This window comes from Etheostoma spectabile, chromosome 9 (assembly GCF_008692095.1).
Source record: "Etheostoma spectabile isolate EspeVRDwgs_2016 chromosome 9, UIUC_Espe_1.0, whole genome shotgun sequence".
In the NCBI taxonomy this organism is placed as follows: Eukaryota; Metazoa; Chordata; class Actinopteri; order Perciformes; family Percidae; genus Etheostoma; species Etheostoma spectabile.
In genome coordinates this window covers 16,070,689-16,088,496 of record NC_045741.1, presented here as the reverse complement: position 1 = coordinate 16,088,496, position 17,808 = coordinate 16,070,689, and the positions used below count along the sequence as shown (strand labels likewise).

Below are 17,808 nucleotides of genomic sequence, written 5' to 3'. Positions count from 1 at the left end.
TTATTTAGCCTACTTTGAGCGGAGGGAATTAATGTTCCTCTGGAAATGGACCCTAAGGACTACAGGCTTAATTTCTAACCCTTATTCACAACGCAAAAACATGTTTTACAAACATATGCACAAATCTCTAAATCTCCTGTCTAATTCTAAATAGCTTTGTACAATTGATGTTCATACAGAACAATCAGAAAGGGACAAAAACTAGAAAAAGAAGTAAGTGACTTCAATACACGCTGTGAGCATATATGTAAAATAATATTCTTGTTTTTTTTTAATTCGACAAGTGATAGCACCAAAATAAAAAGATTAAGAAGCATTGTAGTGTTCCTGGTGTGATGAATGTAAACTACACTATATACGTATATAGGCCACGTTATTGGTCCAGGGATGTGAGACTTATTGAGAAGGTTATGAAACCAAAGTAAGCTATAATAAAAAAAATTAGGCCTACATATTAAGGAGTAACACAAACTCTCCTTTATTAGAGAAGGACAAGCAACAAGAAAATGAAATCATGAATGTATTGGTCTCTGACCAGTCTGCCATTAATATCATCTGGAAATATAACTGCACTGTCCCACTTAATCTCCGGAGCGTCCTGTATAAACCTGATAAAGACCACGAACGCCGCGCTGCTCATCTCTACTTTTACAGAGAGAGTGGACACTGACGTGATGCACAGGTCTGCAGGCAGCCTCGAAACACTAATGTCCCACCGGGAAAGTCCAGACTGCAAATGGGTGCCAGTGCAACCATTTCTAACCATCTAAACAACTGCAACAGTAAGGGTTTAAATCAAACTCATGACAACAATAGACAAGTAATACATTTTAATAAAAATAAAGCAGAACACATTCAGAAGACAATGGAATAACTGTTAAAGACACGTTTATTTTGGATCAGTGTGGCAGCGGATTTAACACATGAGACTCCAGGATTAATCTTAGCCTGGCTGTTAGCCTGGCTGTTAGCCTGCTCTGGACCAGGCTAGCTGCAAAGAATAAATCTCCATGGTTACTTGGCTGGGTTTAATTCAACCTGGTTTTTGTGCAGCCAAGTCAAAGCTAAATTCATCCAGGATAACTTGAATATCCCAGCTTAATCCCTTATCCTGGTTTCGTGCAACAGGCCTTAGGTAAGGTGAGACATGTAAAGGATTATAGCAGTAAAAGACCACCTCACCAGTGAACAAGATCACACAAAGGCAGGCACTGCATCGGCCTTTTGTGGAGAGTAAATTACTTCAAAAAAGGCCATGGGTTGACATTTATCCAGAAAAAAACTATATAAACAGAGCCTGACATCATGAAAACTGGACTTGGGTTTATCAGTGAGAGTCTAAAGAAGAAGAAGAGCTTTGAACATAAGCTTTGGATCTTTGTTCTGTCAATGCTTGATTAAACACGGATGTTCACAGGAGTAAGAAAAAAAAAAAACTGTCTTTTATACCTGATGGGCAAGCTCACTATGTGTATCCTGTCATTTTGTCCTGAGGAAGCACGGGCAAGCTACTGCTCTGTAATTGATGATTTTGACAAAAAAAATGATGGAAGTCATTTTAAAGTTGTCTTTCAAAGCACCGAGCAGAGATGTCAAAAATTATAGGATAAGTGCATAATTTGACTTAATGTCATTGAGCATTTTTGCACGTTTGGGTAAAATTAACATTTCATTCAAGCATGCATAAGCTGAATACAAATCTACTTAACCTTGGATTCTGTCTGTTGGGTACCAGTGTAGCAGTCAGGCTCTCTGGACTGAATTAGAAACACAATTTGTCATCTGTTCAATTCATAAACCATGAATGATATAGTTTCAATCGCTTTTATCCCAGTCTCTTTTTGTTAAAGGTCCCAGGCACTTTATGAGTTTTTTTTTTTTTTAACATTAATATGCATTCCCCCCAGCCTGCCTATGGTCCCCCAGTGGCTAGACATGGCAATAGGTGTAAACCGAGCCCTGGGTATCTTTTTGAGAAAATGAAAGCTCAGATGGGCCAATCTGGAATCTTGCTCCTTATGATGTCATAAGGGGCGAGGTTACCGCCCCTTTCTCTGTTTTGTCTGCCCAGGGAAGCTGGCCCCCCATGAGAGAGAGACATCATGGCTTTCAAACAAGCAAACTGGCCAAGTTGGCCACAACCCCAGCCTCCACACTGCCCCCCCCAACAAACCATTGTCAAAATCTTAAACCGAGATACAATAAGGCAGATGATTTCACTGGTGTCAAGAAATATTGAAGCAATTACATTTTCTTTGTAAAATGAAATTCTGCCTCTTTTATTTGAACTCAACTGTATACTTTATTGAGGGTGTGTCTGTAATGCTACGAGTATTATGCTTGTGGTATGACAGAATTACTATTTAATGTTTATAGATGTTTCTCTTTTCTGACAGTCCAATACAGCGTTCTACTGGTGGTGCTTGTATCATATTTTATTTGGTGTCTTTCAGCATCCACTCATGTAGATTACTCATCCCTTAAATTATATTTTAATTTGTGGAAAATAAATTTCCAATAAAGTGGAGCCAGATGTACTAAACTTTATTCTTTTAGCCCAGTAAGTATAACTGTCACATTATATTGTATACTGTCAGTAGCTGTCACATAAGATGTCACACGGTTTCTGAACTGAGAACGGTCTGCCTGTACTCACTGACACACCTACAGCATATGATATGTTTTAAGTTACATTTACAATGTATTGGACTTTAACATTATCATAATCATTGTAGTTTTAAAAAAATATAATTAGTCCTAGCCTATAAATAAAAAAAAAAACCTGCTCTGTCCTTTTTTCTCTAGCAAAGGAAATCAGGAAAAAACCATTGCTTGTTTTAGGATTGCTGAAAATGTTGGCTTTTGTACAAATCAAAGATGTTTTCCTATGAAGGACTCGGGGTTAAGTATTGGACCTGCCACATCAGTAAACACAACAGCAATCTAAGCCATGAGGATGAGCGTTGGTTGAAAAAACTAGTAGAAACTGGTTTGTGATGTAAAAACATCATCTCCAACTCCGAGAAATTACGAAATTCAGTCTGTTTGATGTTCCCCGCTGTTGTTGTTGCTTCCAAACAGCAACTAAAAACTTCAAACTGAGAAATTAAAGATGGAGTCAGCCGTGTGTGAGAGGGTCTTAAGCCTGTGGATGTGTGTACGTGCTTACCTTGTGTGTATGTGCCACAGCCAACCAAGCAGAGCAGCGGTGGTCAGACTTTTGCCTGGAATCACAAAGCCGAAAGCAGATAAAGGAGCAACTCAATTCCACAACAGCACTCTCTCCCAAGCCAAACGGCAGCTTCCAGGAGGCTCTTAAGCCTCTTACAGGACTGGCTTCCCTCCCTTCCCTATCAGAGATTTTATTTTTCCCCTCTCTCTTCAACCCCTTTTTCATTCATCCATCTCATAGCTGAGACAGTTTCGACAGTAAGGGCGGACATCAACGCAGTAAGCCAAGCATGATAGAGATGGTGGATTTACAAGATGAAATTGCTAAAAATCAATCAAATAAAACTTTACAGAAGGAAGAAGAGGGGAAGTAAGTGAGGCCCCTGGGTACGCCCAAACATAATTGTTTGTGAGGAATAAAAAAAATCAAACGAGCAAGCTGGGCTGCTCAGACAAATACACGCAAGGTGGTAGATGGGAAATTGGCAGTGATGAGTGAACTTTTTCGCCTTGAATTTTACCAAGTTGTATCTTTAGGGAGTTTCTGGCTGCCTGATGATTCAGGGACAAGTGCACAGCTCACACTTGGCAGCAGCACAGCTTTCTGCTGTTGAGTGAAGCAACAAGCAGTTAGACATGTAAGAGGAGGCGTGAATGTGTGTTAGTGTGCATATCTGCACTGTGTGTGTTTGTCTTCCTTTTTATAAAACGGGATTTTCCCACATGCTTGAATCTCGTTTGAGATTTAAGGTGGCACGGGTGTCTTGTGTCTTTCTTGTCAGCAGCTGGCAGAGATTGCAGGCCTCCATCCTCCCAGGCAGACAAAGTGATTGCTTCTCACCCGCCTGTCTTCACACGGTGGGCCCAGATCCAAGCCCTCAGCAGCCACAGGCCTTGTCACAGTTAATAACATTGGCCCCAAAGATTTTTAACCACTGTGCCTGTCATAAATTCTCCCTCCAATAATTATTGATTAAATGCTTTCTCCTTAATAATGAAAAGGCATAAATCTCCCTCTTCTTAAAAAGAAAGGGAATGTAATCTAATCAGAGACTTACATAGCTGCATTCCTGATGGCTGCTTCAGAAATACCAGTGATCTCAAACAAACAGGAGATGGATGAGAAGGGAGAAATATAGGGGTGAACGTTACAATACAATTTAAGGTATTATTAAAAGCAGGGGGAGGGAGGGTGTTAGGGTGCAGCCCACATTGCTGACCTCAAAGTGATTTGCATGCAGATTACTATCAGCTAAGTATGTTACTGATTCTGTGGTTCTGTTTTTCTTTAAGAAACAACATGATATATAGCGAGAAGCACGCACATTCATGTGACGGACTGGTGACAGAATGTATGCCTCTATGCATGTAATCTGTGATTAGTGAAGTACTGCCTAGGCACAATTACAAGCCAATTATGTCTATGTTAGCTGTTATTAAATATATTGTACATCTGTCAGTCCAGTTTTTAACCTTCCACATTCATAATTGCAAAATGAAACAGTAAATTAAAAAAATATTTTGAAATATATTTTTCTTTAAAGGGCCCTCCACACAAATGGTAGACCCACAAAGGGTGTTTCTACTCATTTTGGCTGGTTAGAGCTCTTGTCAAGACATTTACAGGCAGCAACTGATTGACATGCCCTCATTCTCCTGTTATTTTTTTATACTTTTTACTATACTTAAAAGGTATAAGGATAAACCTAAAGACTAGCTAAAACCTTCAAAGACAAGACATACACTATACACAACACACCAAACAACTAATGCAAGAAGGGAAATATGCAGCATCTTTTTCTTTTGAAAATGTCAAAGATGTTTAAAGAAAGGCTGGAAGCAACTGGATGTCTTGACATCTTAAAGACTTCAAATTAGAATCTTCACATATCACACACTATGATTGTATCTGCCGACTGTCAACGCCAACTGACCCAGACTAGATCACATGCAGTCAAATATGGTCCAATTAGTCAACACACCCAAAACATATTCATAAATGGTCAACGGTCATAATTAATCAGGGTAGAGGTGTTGAGAGTCTAAGAGAGGTCCGCATAGATGTGGACACCCAGAATCTTGAAGCTGGTGACATGGTCCACCTCAGTACTGTTGATGAGGATGGGGGGGTGTGTGCCTGCTTTAGACTTCCTGAAATCCACAATGAGCTCTTTGGTCTTGTGCACCATGAGGATAGGTGCTGGACCTCCTCCCTGTAGGCCATCTCATCATTGCTGCTGATGAGACCAATCACCGGTCTGTTGGTTAGGAATTCCAGAATCCAGTTTTAGAAGGAGGTTTTGATGCCCAGTTCACTGAGTTTGGTGACCAGTTTGGAGGGAATGATGGTGTTGAATCCTGAACTTAAGGAAATGAACAGCATTCTCACATGGGTGTTGCTATTGTCAAGGTCACCGGGCAGAGTGAAGTGCCGTAGAGATCCTAGAGTAGTGTGCTTCCTGTTCTGACGGTAGGCAAAATTGGAAGGGGTCCAGTGAAGCTGGTAAGCGAGTCTTGAGATATGCCAGAACCAGTCTCTTGAAGCACTTTATCACGATGGGGGTGAGTGCAACAGGACGGAAGTCGTTAAGGCTTGTGGCAATGGATTGTTTTGGCAACAGTACAATGGAGGTGGATTAAAAGCATGCAGGGACAGCTGCCTGGGCTAGTGACAGATTGAATATGTCCGTCCTGACCTCAGTCTGCTGTACAGCACAGGCCCTGAGTTTGCATTGAGGGATACCATCAGGACCAGCAGCCTGCTTAGTGCCACACACGTCGGCGATGGAGAGTGTTAGGGGCTGGTGATCTGCAGAGACCACAGCCTTGATGCCCACCTGTTTGTTGTCCTCGAAGCGGCCAAAGAATTGGTTCAGCTCAGGCAAGGAGGTGTCAGTGACAGACGGGGGTGGGGTTGATAGCTTTGTAGTCTGTGATGACCTGGATGCCCCATGCGTCGGGGGTCAGAGTTGTTCTTGAAGTGATTCTCAATCCTTAGCTTGTGGTTGTGCTTGGCATTGTTGATGCCCTTATTCAGGTTAGCCCTGGATGAGTTATAGGCTTGACCATCATTTGATCTGAATGCAATGTCACGTGCCTTCAGCAGGAGTCTGACCTTACTGTTCATCCTTGGGTTCTAAGTATCAATCCGTTTGATACAGAGAGTTGATGCAGTTCAGAACGGAGGACACATAAGAGTCAATTTCCATGTGGGAGTCATGGCCTGAGTTGCAAACACTCTCCAGTCAGTGTCACTAAGACGCTGCTGAAGTGCAGAGTCAGCTCCCTCTGGCCAAACTTTGACTGTACTTGCTGTTGGTTTCAAATGTTTGATGAGTGCTTGGTACTTGGGCAGTAGAAACAGAGAGAGGTGGTCTGAGTGCCCAAGGAGGGGGAGGGGAGGGATTAATATGCATCAGCTACATTAGTGAAAACTTGGTCTAAAATATTTTCCTCTCTTGTGGGACAGTTTTTAAATTTGAGTGGTTGGCAGGGTGCAGAGGTTGTTGTTTACTAATAGCAGAATGCAGTACTTCCATGGCAATCTTAGCGTTAGTATCAGGAGGAATGGAAACGGCTGTTATTACAGTTGATGTAAACTCTCAGGGTAAATAGAAAGGTCTACACTTAACCATGATATACTCATGGTTAGCTTAGCATTGACTCTCGGTGATAGTGATGTCTGTGCACCACGTTTTGTCGACATAATGCACCAACCCCAACCTCTTGTGTTGTCTGAGTCAGGAGGCAGCGTCCAGCTAGCTCAATATTGCTGTTGGGTATTCCACTGTTAAGCCTAGTTTTTTTGAAAATCATGATGTTGCAGTCCATAATCATTCTGTAAGTGATGATCCTTAGCCGCACTTCATCCATTTTGTTCACCACCGAGCAAAAATGGGTGAGGAAAAGGCTTGGAAGAGCGAGTCAATGTGGGGTTAGCTTTAGCCTCTGTCGGATTCCACCGTGAGACCTTCTTTGGTGGCGTTTGCATGTCCGTCTGAAGAAACCTCCAGTCGGGGTTGGGGTATCTGGATGTGCCCTTTGGTTTAGCAATCTCTGGAAGTATGCTAATAACGCTGTCAGAATTACAGGACCCAATGTACAAAAGTTCCTGTTTGGTGTACGATATGTACACTAGACTGTTTTTGCCAGAAATACTAAAACAAGATAAACAAGCAAATTGCTACTAATTTTCAGAATCTGCAAAGACACACAACGTCACAAAGCTTTGTCCTTGCCGCCATCATTTCAATACTGTGTTCTGTAAGTTTAATTGAAAAGGTGTTGTAAAAAAGAAGACAAAAACCCTCAACAGCATAAAAAAAAACACAATTTAATAGTTAGGCTCCATCCCTGAGTTTTACATTTTTTTTGGTTAACATTTGATTGTTTTTAGTTAGTCTCGTTTTGCATTACAGCTTCAGTGACTGTTGTGAAACCATCCGATTACGATTGTTTGGTGGCCTTTGAGTTAATTCTGAAAGCAGTTACAAGCTCGGAGAACAAAGTGACACAAAGCAGGGTTCAGGTGACAATCTTCCAAGGTTTAATGTTGAGGCACGCAAGGATATATCTATATCTTACTTACATCTTACACATACACAATTGCTCCATTGACTAAGATAAAATGAAAGTACATCCATAGGAAAGGATGAATTGTTAAAAGTAGGTTCATGCAAATAAATCTTCAGAAAGGAAAACAGGGTAACAATTTATGATTTTAACAAAAGAGGATTGTGATGAAGCTAAAAGCTTCATTGTTTGAGAATGGTTTTAAATATTGCTCATGTGGGGTTACATCATTCCCGCACAAAACAATGTTTGAATATAAATCTCAATCTCATGGAAGTCACATAACCCTAATACATGTAACCCTGCTGGCCTATCAAACAACTAGTTTAAATTGAGCTGTCTTCTGCAATCACACACATCCGCAAGGCATGATTTATAGCCCACTGTTATAATTAATTAAATAGGCGGGGGATGAAGGTATTCATATCTAGTACAAATGCATTGGATAATATTAAAATCACCTCACCAGAGCAGGGCAGACTGAAGGCTAACTCTGTATATGTGGAAATAGCTGTTCTAATTCATATTTTCTGTACGTTTTTTTCCTCCCTCCTTTCAGGTTATTGGCAGAAGAGAAGTCCTCCTCTTATGATTGAGGGCAACGCTGTGCCAAAGAATGTATCTACAAATTGGAATAACAAGGTAATGAGTTGGAGATATGAGTGAGCCCACAATCCTTGAGCTGCACTACGCTGTAGTCCCCTGATCATCGTCCCTGTTGACTCTCAACAGTAAGTGGCCCACAGCACTCATCTTAACTTTGACCGTCTAAGAGTCTATATTGCAGAATGCCTCCAACCACACGACCGCTGTGCCCTTGAAGGAGGCCAATCAATGAGACCTTGCAGGATGATGGGAGGCTCTGATGATTGGCGAGGAAAGGAAAAATAAAATGAGGGAGGTCAGTAATGAGCCTAAGGGATGTGACTACTGGTGGGCTGATGGCTCATTGAGTGATCATCAGCTATTAGGTTTGCTCCCAGCTGACAATTTCACGAACACCCTCCCTCACACCACGCTTAGATATAATGTCAATCTATCTTCCAGAAGTGATTTAATTCTGCATTGAGTGTTTAAAACCATGTTCCTCTTAGAGTCAAAGTCCTCCAGGAATTCACATTATAGACACAACCACTGACTATATGTGTAACAATTTGGCCACAATTTAGCACATCGACCATACAAGGTCCAGCCATAAATCAACTTTCAACCCAGTCTTGTTGTTCTTCAATCTATCTTTCAACTGTTTTTTGTTGTTGTGGTGTTTCTGCACTGCATTTCCCAGAGGTAAGCAATCGATCAAACAAACATTAGGCGTTAAAGTTGAGTTTCTCTTATTGGATGTGTGCCGAGAAATCACTTTTTCTACACCAAGATAAAAAAAAAGATAAAGATAAAAAAATGTACTCAAATTGGCATTATACTCCTTATTTAAAATATGTCTTCAGTTATATTGCTTTGAAAAACACTTTACTTCAGCTATTCTTTTTCGTAACTTCTTGTTGGGCAAAAGTACATTCTATAACCCAAGGCATAGCTAGATAGACCTTTGACATGAAATATAGAATCTTTCCTCCAGCATTACAATTTAAGGATCTCTGAGGCCCTGTTTACACATGCATGGTTATTCTGAAAAACCAAGACATTTCCCTTCGTTTGTGCCCTTCGTTTACACGCAAATGGTGAATTCCCCTCTGAAAACAAGTCTTTCTAAAAACTACGACTAGAGTGGAGATTTTGGAAATCTTTGTTTGCACATTTGCAAGTAAACTGAAACAAATGGAGGTTTAAGCAACCAAGGAAGAGAAGAGTGAGGAAGTGATTCATTGCTGTTGTTGCTAATTTCAGGATTCTGATTGGCTAACGTGGGCTTGAGCTTCTCGTTACACTGCCACCTACAGATTTGGCACCTCTTGACGGCATTAACGGCATATTCACACAGGTACGTGTAACCGAACACTTTTCTGAAAACTGACAGCTGTGCACAAGTATTTTTTTTTGAAAATGGAGAAGTTGAAATGTCCGTTTATGAAAATAGCCGCTCACGTGTAAACGTAGCAGGTTTCAAAGTGCCTCACTCCTGTGGTCTCCTCATAGCGGGGCTGATTCTAGAGAGCAGACCAACATATACTGCAGCTATGAAACACAAACACTCTCATCTTCACTTTTAAAGTGACTCCACACTGGCAACACATCCATATAGTTTTTATGGTTATTATATTGTTTGAAGTTGTGGAAATGCACTAACTATTCTGTGTAAAGTGTTTTAAAAACATAATATTCCTATCTAATATTATATAATCTAACTTTATAATGTCATTTGTCTCCAATTGAAATTAGATAATTTTATAGGTTGAGTATATTGCTTTCATTAGTACCGGTCTTGTTTTGATAGAAAGATACGACATAAACTTGTGAGGGACATTGTTTGCTGCTCTAATATGATCACTGCGCTTGCTGTCATGCTTGGCAAAATTGAGACTTACAGTATTTGGTTCCAGCAATCTAAAATTATTTGTCAAAGAGCTGAGGGAGGAAGTCCATTTCATCCAAGGGTGACCTGTTTTAAGTGGAGACTAAACAAAGAGCTTTGAAGAAGCCTGAGAAAAAAGGGATTAGGTTGGTTTTTGAGGAGAGTGGAAGGGGACAGTTTTTTTGGTTTGTTTTTTTGTGGAGTGTTGAATTATATGCAAGAACACTACACATTTAACACTGGATACACCTTTTCATTCTCTTTTATCTGATAAAAAACCTGCACCATTTTAAAGTATACATTGCATTTAAATTAGCAATTTTGTCGATAAGTATTGGATAGTGCTAAGTATTGCATAGTTTTTTGCTCGTTATTCACTGTCTGTCTCTCAAGACAAAGTAGGACAGGAAATCAAAGCAGTGGTGAGTTGAAGTTGGGGATGGTTTTTTTCTTTCCCCTTTCCAAGCCAGGCTTTATGAAAAGCTTGATTTGATATATTCTATCTACCTACCTACCTACCTACCTACCTACCTACCTACCTACCTACCTACCTACCTACCTACCTACCTACCTACCGAGACAAAATGGATCAATACTGTGCATGTTACATTTGTTAAGTTGCCAGTTTGTTAGGACTCAAAAATTCATGCAGTACAGTCTTGCAATGAACCCTACGTCAGTGTTTGAATTATGCCGGGAGCTTCTGGGGGTATATCTATTTTTTTATTTTTATAGATGATGTCATACACTCATTTGCAAATGTACGACAACATTATGCAATCATTTGCATAAAGCTTAGTGGTTTTGTCGTCCAGGTAGATAGGAAGAAATATAAATCTTTAGCCAAATAATCACAAACTCACGACGGGAATTTATATTAAATTATATTTATTACTTAGATAATATTTGAAGTAAAAAAAAATAAGGGAAGGCAAAGGATCGATAAAGAATTCTCAAAGAAGGCTGGCAAAACTGGCATCTTTTCTACAGAAAGTTGCCAGCCCATAGGCAGAGAACAAAGTTGATTCAGCCACTTACTCTTAACCAGCACCAGCACCAACACCAGCGCCTGCCCGCTACGTAAGTTTTGACAACTAGTGAAGTGATATCAAAGAACCAGTCTGAAATTACCTCCCTGTTGGGCTGTACCATTTCTCTGGTACGTAGTTAGGGTTGGAAAATCAGATTTCATTATTTCATGAATTGTTGGTGATGGTAATACTGCATTTCAATACATACAATTTTGGATAGGCTAACATTATATTATATAACATTTTTAATTTACAGGAACCACAAAAGTATTATTTTCATCCCTTTTTAGGAGGGTCCAAGTCTCATCTAGGGGGTTGGACCCCCCCCCTCCGTACCACCCGTCAGTTGAACAGTGCCCTACATCCATGAAGGTTATAATGTTCAATTTCATCAGTCTCTTGTTAGTCCCTCAACTTAAAGCTGTATTGCACAACTATTTTATATTAATGGACGTCTGTTGCACGCGCATCATCTTGAGTTATGCGTTTTATGTCACAGCTGAGAAAGGGCAATAGCAGCGTTCAGCTTTGAAGACAAAGTGGACATACACATTTCCTCTTCTTAAGAGTCAATCATGTTTTGTTTTTTTTCCTTCCGTGTCCTCGTCCATTTGATGGGATGCGCCAACAGTCATTACTTAGAATTCCCAATGGGGGTGACAGAAACTACGCACTATGGCTTTAGATTATACTAAATTGCTAGAGTACTCTTTTGAAATGAGTCCAGTCTGCAGGCTCTTGCTTTTTGGCTTAGCTTCTTGTTTAGAGTACATTTTTGCTCCTAGTGAACTGAAGATGACAGAGCCCTGTATGTTTAGCGGTACATTAATGCATAGTGCTGTTGTCACCTTGTCAAATTCCAGACGCTAAAAAAACACTTAGACATTCAGCAAACACAATGTTAATACTCTGTCATTATATTCATCTGCAACACAAGATCACATGCAAAATTTTCTTTCCTAAGACTTTCATCATATGGAGCTCATCAAATCTACTGTATGACTCAGCCTTGTAGTAAGCAAATCGTTTCTCCCAATGCAGCACAATTTTACACACTGAAAAGCAACCTTCCCTTGCTATAGTCAAGTCCATCATGTCTTTGATGCCCCATGTCCACTTCACACATTGAACATTTGAACAAGCTCTGTTCTCTCCGGGGAAAATATTACATGTGGCTGGATAAAACCAATTTGATACAGTGACTGTGTGGTCCTTAATCCCCTTTCCTTTGCCACACAGTCTCCCTCTCCTCACTGCTGTATTGAGTTTAAATGATTGGCATCATAATAGGCTCAACTAAATTATGATAGAGGTCAAATTAGAATTTATCATCTCCCTTTTACCCCCTCTCCCCTGAGGGCAAAATGAATAAACATGATTTTGTACGAGACTGATGGGCTGGTTAATGAAAAACTGTGATAACTCTCTCAATTTTTTTTTCTTTTGTTACAACTTCAAAGAGGGAATGAGAGAGAAAGAAGGGGCTAGTTATAAGAAAGGCAGAGATATGGAGATGGCATTAGTGTGAGAGAGATATTTCAGTCGTCCAGCACTTCTGTTCCACATCAATACTGGATACAGGATTTTGTCAGTCATGATTTCCAATGAAGTCCTACAATTATTTCAGGACATGCTGGCCTTGAATCATGCATGAAATGTGAATTCCTCTTCTACTCACACATTGGGGGCTGTTTAATAAGACACTGGTTCTATACAGTTGTTGTCAAAAGTTTAGTATCACAAAACTATCAACATTTTTGGTTCTTTTATGAATTTACTATGGGTCTTTTGAAAATGTGACCAAATCTGGGTCACAAATATACTTACAGCAACATGAATTATCAATTTTTGTGATGTAGAAAGCTGTGTCAATTTGATTTGCGTTGAGGCATGGCCTCTTAACTACTTGTGAGAAATTATGATTAACCGCAGTTGAGTGTTCCAACATGACAATGACCCCAAACACACATTTAAAGCAGTAAAAGAAGGGCTCAATTGGGCTAGAATTAAGGTTTTAGAATGGCCTTCCCAAAGTCCTGACTTAAAAACCCCATCGATAACACGTTAACTGTGCTGAAGAAACAAGTTTGTGTCAGAAAGCCAAAAAACGTCTAACCACACTGATTCTTTCAACAGGAGTGGTCAAATATTCAACCAGAAGCTTGCCAGAAGCTTGTGGATGGGTACCAAAAGTGCCTAATTAAGTGTGAAAATGGCCAATGGGACATTTAACCAAACAATAGCATTGTATGTATGTTTGTGACCTAGCAGAGTTGTTTGCATTTTCGGTTTACAAGCTTTTTTATGGAGCTTTCAGCTGCATCAGGAGATTAAGTTTTCTAAGATGTCACAGAGTTACAAACCAAAGTAAACTTTGTCTTGACACTTATCTACAGCACCAGTTACCCATAAGATAAGCTTAATTTACATTTTGATATTATTGCATTAAATAGCATTAAGTATCTTGTGATCTGGAATTTGACAGAACTGTCCTGTACTTTATTTCTATTCACCAGGCCACCTTCTCTGCCCAAAGTCCATTAGTGAAGCATTAAATTAATTACTTAGTTAGGTTCCAGTCTTCTGAACCAACACCCACATCTTCAATTTTGTAAAGGAATTAATAGGTCTGGTGTTGCTCTCATGAGCAGAGAATCAAAGTCCTGCCCTCTTTTAAAGCCATACCTGTGTTTCACCAGCCTCAGCTAGAAAATATTTTTCTTTCATAGTTTCTTTCATCAGTCTTTCTAGAAAAGCTGTCATAACCATATGAGGCATTATGATGCAGCAAAACAACAGAGTCTGTGGACTGTGTTGTTGTCAGTAATATTTATTAAGATACCTTGCCGTGTGTTATTACTTACAGTATGTAACTGGCAAGATTTCTTTGCATGAGCAGCACATATTCTCATATATTGCTATACTTAATGGTGACTGTATTCAGCCTTAGAGTTAATAACAAATTTAAAGGGGCAGGTTCATTCGGTTTGTTTAGACTAAATCAAATCATCCATTCAGTCTCACAATATACTGTATATCTTTCAAATTCTATCAGGGGTGTGATTCTTCCAGATAAATCCGGAAACACGGCTTTTCCGACCTGAAAATGAGGCTCTCGTAAATCAAGCGAATCCGAGGCAAGGCAAGGGTCACAGCTTCAGGTTCATGTCTTCACGTCACTCCGCAAGGAGTCCATTCAACTTCGTTCAAAGCAGAGCTTCACCAAAGAGCTGCAATTGTTGCGGGAAGTTATCAGATGTGTTTGAAGAATTTTGGACGTGTGGGGGCGAACTATTTCTTTCTTAGCTGAAACCGACATTTTAATTTTATGTTGGCAATGCAAGCTGGAACGTAGTGGCAGATGACATTGAGAAGTTGCAGTGAGGAATATTTTAAGAGCACCATGTTCATTAATGCGGAGAGGTGGTGGCGAGTATAGATGTTAAATCACCCTGAATGTAAATTTTATTTTAAAATAGTAATTAAAAAACTTCACACTCTACAGTTGAAATATACAGGTTTCAAGTGCAAAATCCATACTGGACAATCATTAAACAATATGAGTCTGATATTAATCTAGTCTTCTATTTCCCAATTCTATCCCCACCAGACTGCTGGATGCAATAAGGATTATGGAGCAGGGACATACATTGTTTTGTTGTCGAGGCTCTTCTACTTTGGAGGATGAGTATTTGTCTGTAGTGTTGTCTGATCCACTTAGAGGCGGGAAACAAATACTGGCAATATATTTAATACCCCTCGAGATCATGTCGCAGCAGGCCCGAGGAGCCCAATTGTTCAAAGGGGCTCACAGGCAGCACAAGAAAATAAAATAAATAATTCAATATCAAAAAGGAGTAGAGCATTATGCTTTACTGGGCAATAAAACATGTGGCGTGTCAGGGATGGTGGCTGCTGCCCACAGAAAGAAGAATACCAATACTGCTACGTGTGCGGTGGGGAAGGGAGAACACCAGGAGCCAAGCATGAGGGAGATATATATTTTCACGGCAAATGAACTCCCCATCATGCCTTGCTGAGTGCACAAAAGGCCACTGACATGATTGTTTCTGCTCCACCTCAGACCCTTGGAGTTGGGTTGGTAAAAAAAGGAATGTCCTCTTTAGTGCCGGCAGCCTCTGATGGACAGGAGCCAGTGCGGGTGCCATGTCATGCCCCAGTCAGGTCATTTGGATTTACTAATGCTGAAATTCAATTATTGTGAACAATCCGTTTTCAAAGATGACAGCAAGTGAAGTAAATAGAGCTCCACATATGCAAGGTATTACATTATAAATATCATTATGTATAAATAGATACTATAGTTAGCATCAGGGACATGCACATTTTCGGCTATTGTTGCCCAGGCAACTACTCATTTGCCTTGATTGGCTTGGGGTGGAAGTAGCTCAGTCCGTAGGGAGTTGGGTTGGGAACCTGAGGGTCACTGGTTCAAGTCCCCGTATAGACCAAAAAGTACGGAGTGTGGATTGGTGGCTGGAGAGATGCCACTTCACCTCCTGGGCACTGCCAGGTGCTCTTGAGCAAGGCATTGTACCCCCCCCAACCGCTCAGGGCGCTGGTTTGGCTGGCAGCCCACTCACTCTGACATCTCTCCATTAGTGCATGTACAGATGACATGGTGTGTGATAACTAACAAAGTGTTAGTACACAGAGTGTAAATTGTAATTTCCCCATTGGGGATCAATAAACAGATTAAAATTAAATTAAAATTAGCTGCCCAATTGGTGAAAGAGCCTAAATACATAGTATCTTTCTTTTTCTTTTCTTGTTTGCTGTGGTGGCTGCATTATTATGATAATATGCCAATCATTACTAAAGTTAAATAACATTTAATCGCTACATCCAATTTTGCCCTCAGCTATGCCCTCGCCCCCAGTCATGTGATTTTTATATTCTCACACACACGGAGTGGCGCAAATGAAAGAGGGAAAGCCAAGACCTTCTGCCTTTTACGTAAGTTTTTAAATTATGCTATAGTAGTGTAAAAATGCTACCAAAGCTAATGACAGCTGTAGCAGCAGCAGGCTAACGTAGCTACGTTCTATCCGTTACATGAGCGTGTGCTCTGTAGAGAAGAGAGAGGTTCAGATGTAATGTCTGGGTTCTTGAATCATGCTAGGTTATACATTGTTTACAGTCAATATGTTACATGATTTTTCAAACAACAATCAGATGTGATGCTAGTGAAAGTGATAGGCGCCTTGTTTTATTAGATGATAAATGAATGTCCCAATTGGTTAATGTAATAAACTTTGCAGTTAAAAAAATATTTAAAGCCTAATGTTAGTTTTGTGTGCTTAAGTGTGCCTTCACAACAAGGCGAACGAAGAAGAGAGAGAAAAAGCTCACTGAAGCAGTTAAAAGATCTGCAACTTTGCAGATCTGGATACATAAGTAAAACTACTGGCAGTCCAGCTGCAAGAGAAGCATTTGATAATGTCAAGCAAACATCCTACGTTATTCGTTTAATGGGAAGCAGGTCTATTTTATCAGAAGCATTTTCTTTAAGTTGGAGTAGGCTAATTAAAACAAATGTTTAATTTAATAATAAATACAAAGTAAATTGTCTTTGTTGTGTATAGCATTCTGAATTGGTTATTATTTTATGTATATCAAAAGTTCAAGTTGAGTAAAATACTTTTCCTAGCTGTAGATGTAGGACTTTTTAAAATATTATTTATGGTGCCAAATCATAGCATTAGTTATCTCAACCAGAATCCTTGAGTATAGCCACAGTCTAAAGGTCAACTGGCAGCACAAGTGTCAGTGTTCAGTTTTTTAGCAGTGAAAAGTACTGTATAAGTTATTCTAATAATTCTATTAAAGATGAGGCCTACCACAAGGCTCTGGACCAGAGAGGGAGGGACAGCATGCGGAGCATCACTCACCAAATCAGACGGCTACATAATGAAAGGGCCATGTCAGTAAAAGCGCGATAATGAAAAAGCTGTGGCCAATAGTATTCTTAACTTAAAGGTACATTATAGTGAAGTTATTTAGAAATATATTGTTTGCTTTGGAGTACGCCTGCACGATTCAGGGCAGGGAATTTCAGGGAAAATATATGAATATGAAAAATATAAATCACGATTTTCTTGCTTAGAACTGAAATCACTATTCTCTGCAACCATTTGTTTTCACCATTACAAAACAAATTGGCACTACCAATCAGAATTTTTTTGGCACCTATAGCACATTACGCATTACCACAAGCCTGTAGACATCGAGGCTTCAATGAAGAGAAGGGAGAGCATTGCAGCGCTTGGGAGCGCTTCAAAATCAATTTTACACCGTTTATGTTTACAACTTACAGCAGAAAGTAGTAGCGTTTGTGATGCAGTCGGCTTGTAAAATTAAATGAGAATCAAAGTTATTAAAACCTTTTTTTTTTTTTTTAAATCAAAGTAATTTAAAAATTAAATTGTGAACAGGGTGAATCGAGATTGTGATTCTATAATGATTACTTGTGCAGGCCCACTTTGGATACATCTCCATCTTTGGGTGGATGGGGGGGGACTGCCTTTTTTCAGATTAGAG

General features: G+C 39.8%; 1 long non-coding RNA gene across 1 annotated transcript in view; it reads left to right on the top strand.

Annotated features, from left to right (window-relative positions):
- LOC116696183 (uncharacterized) overlaps window positions 1-17,533 on the top strand; it is a 44,846-nt gene extending 27,313 nt beyond the window's left edge. Inside the window, exons 2-5 of the long non-coding RNA XR_004333645.1 lie at window positions 8,303-8,385; window positions 8,531-8,644; window positions 9,592-9,812; window positions 17,521-17,533. This is a non-coding gene — a long non-coding RNA (uncharacterized LOC116696183). The remainder of the gene's footprint in view (window positions 1-8,302; window positions 8,386-8,530; window positions 8,645-9,591; window positions 9,813-17,520) is intronic.
- The last annotated feature ends 275 nt before the right edge of the window (window positions 17,534-17,808 follow it).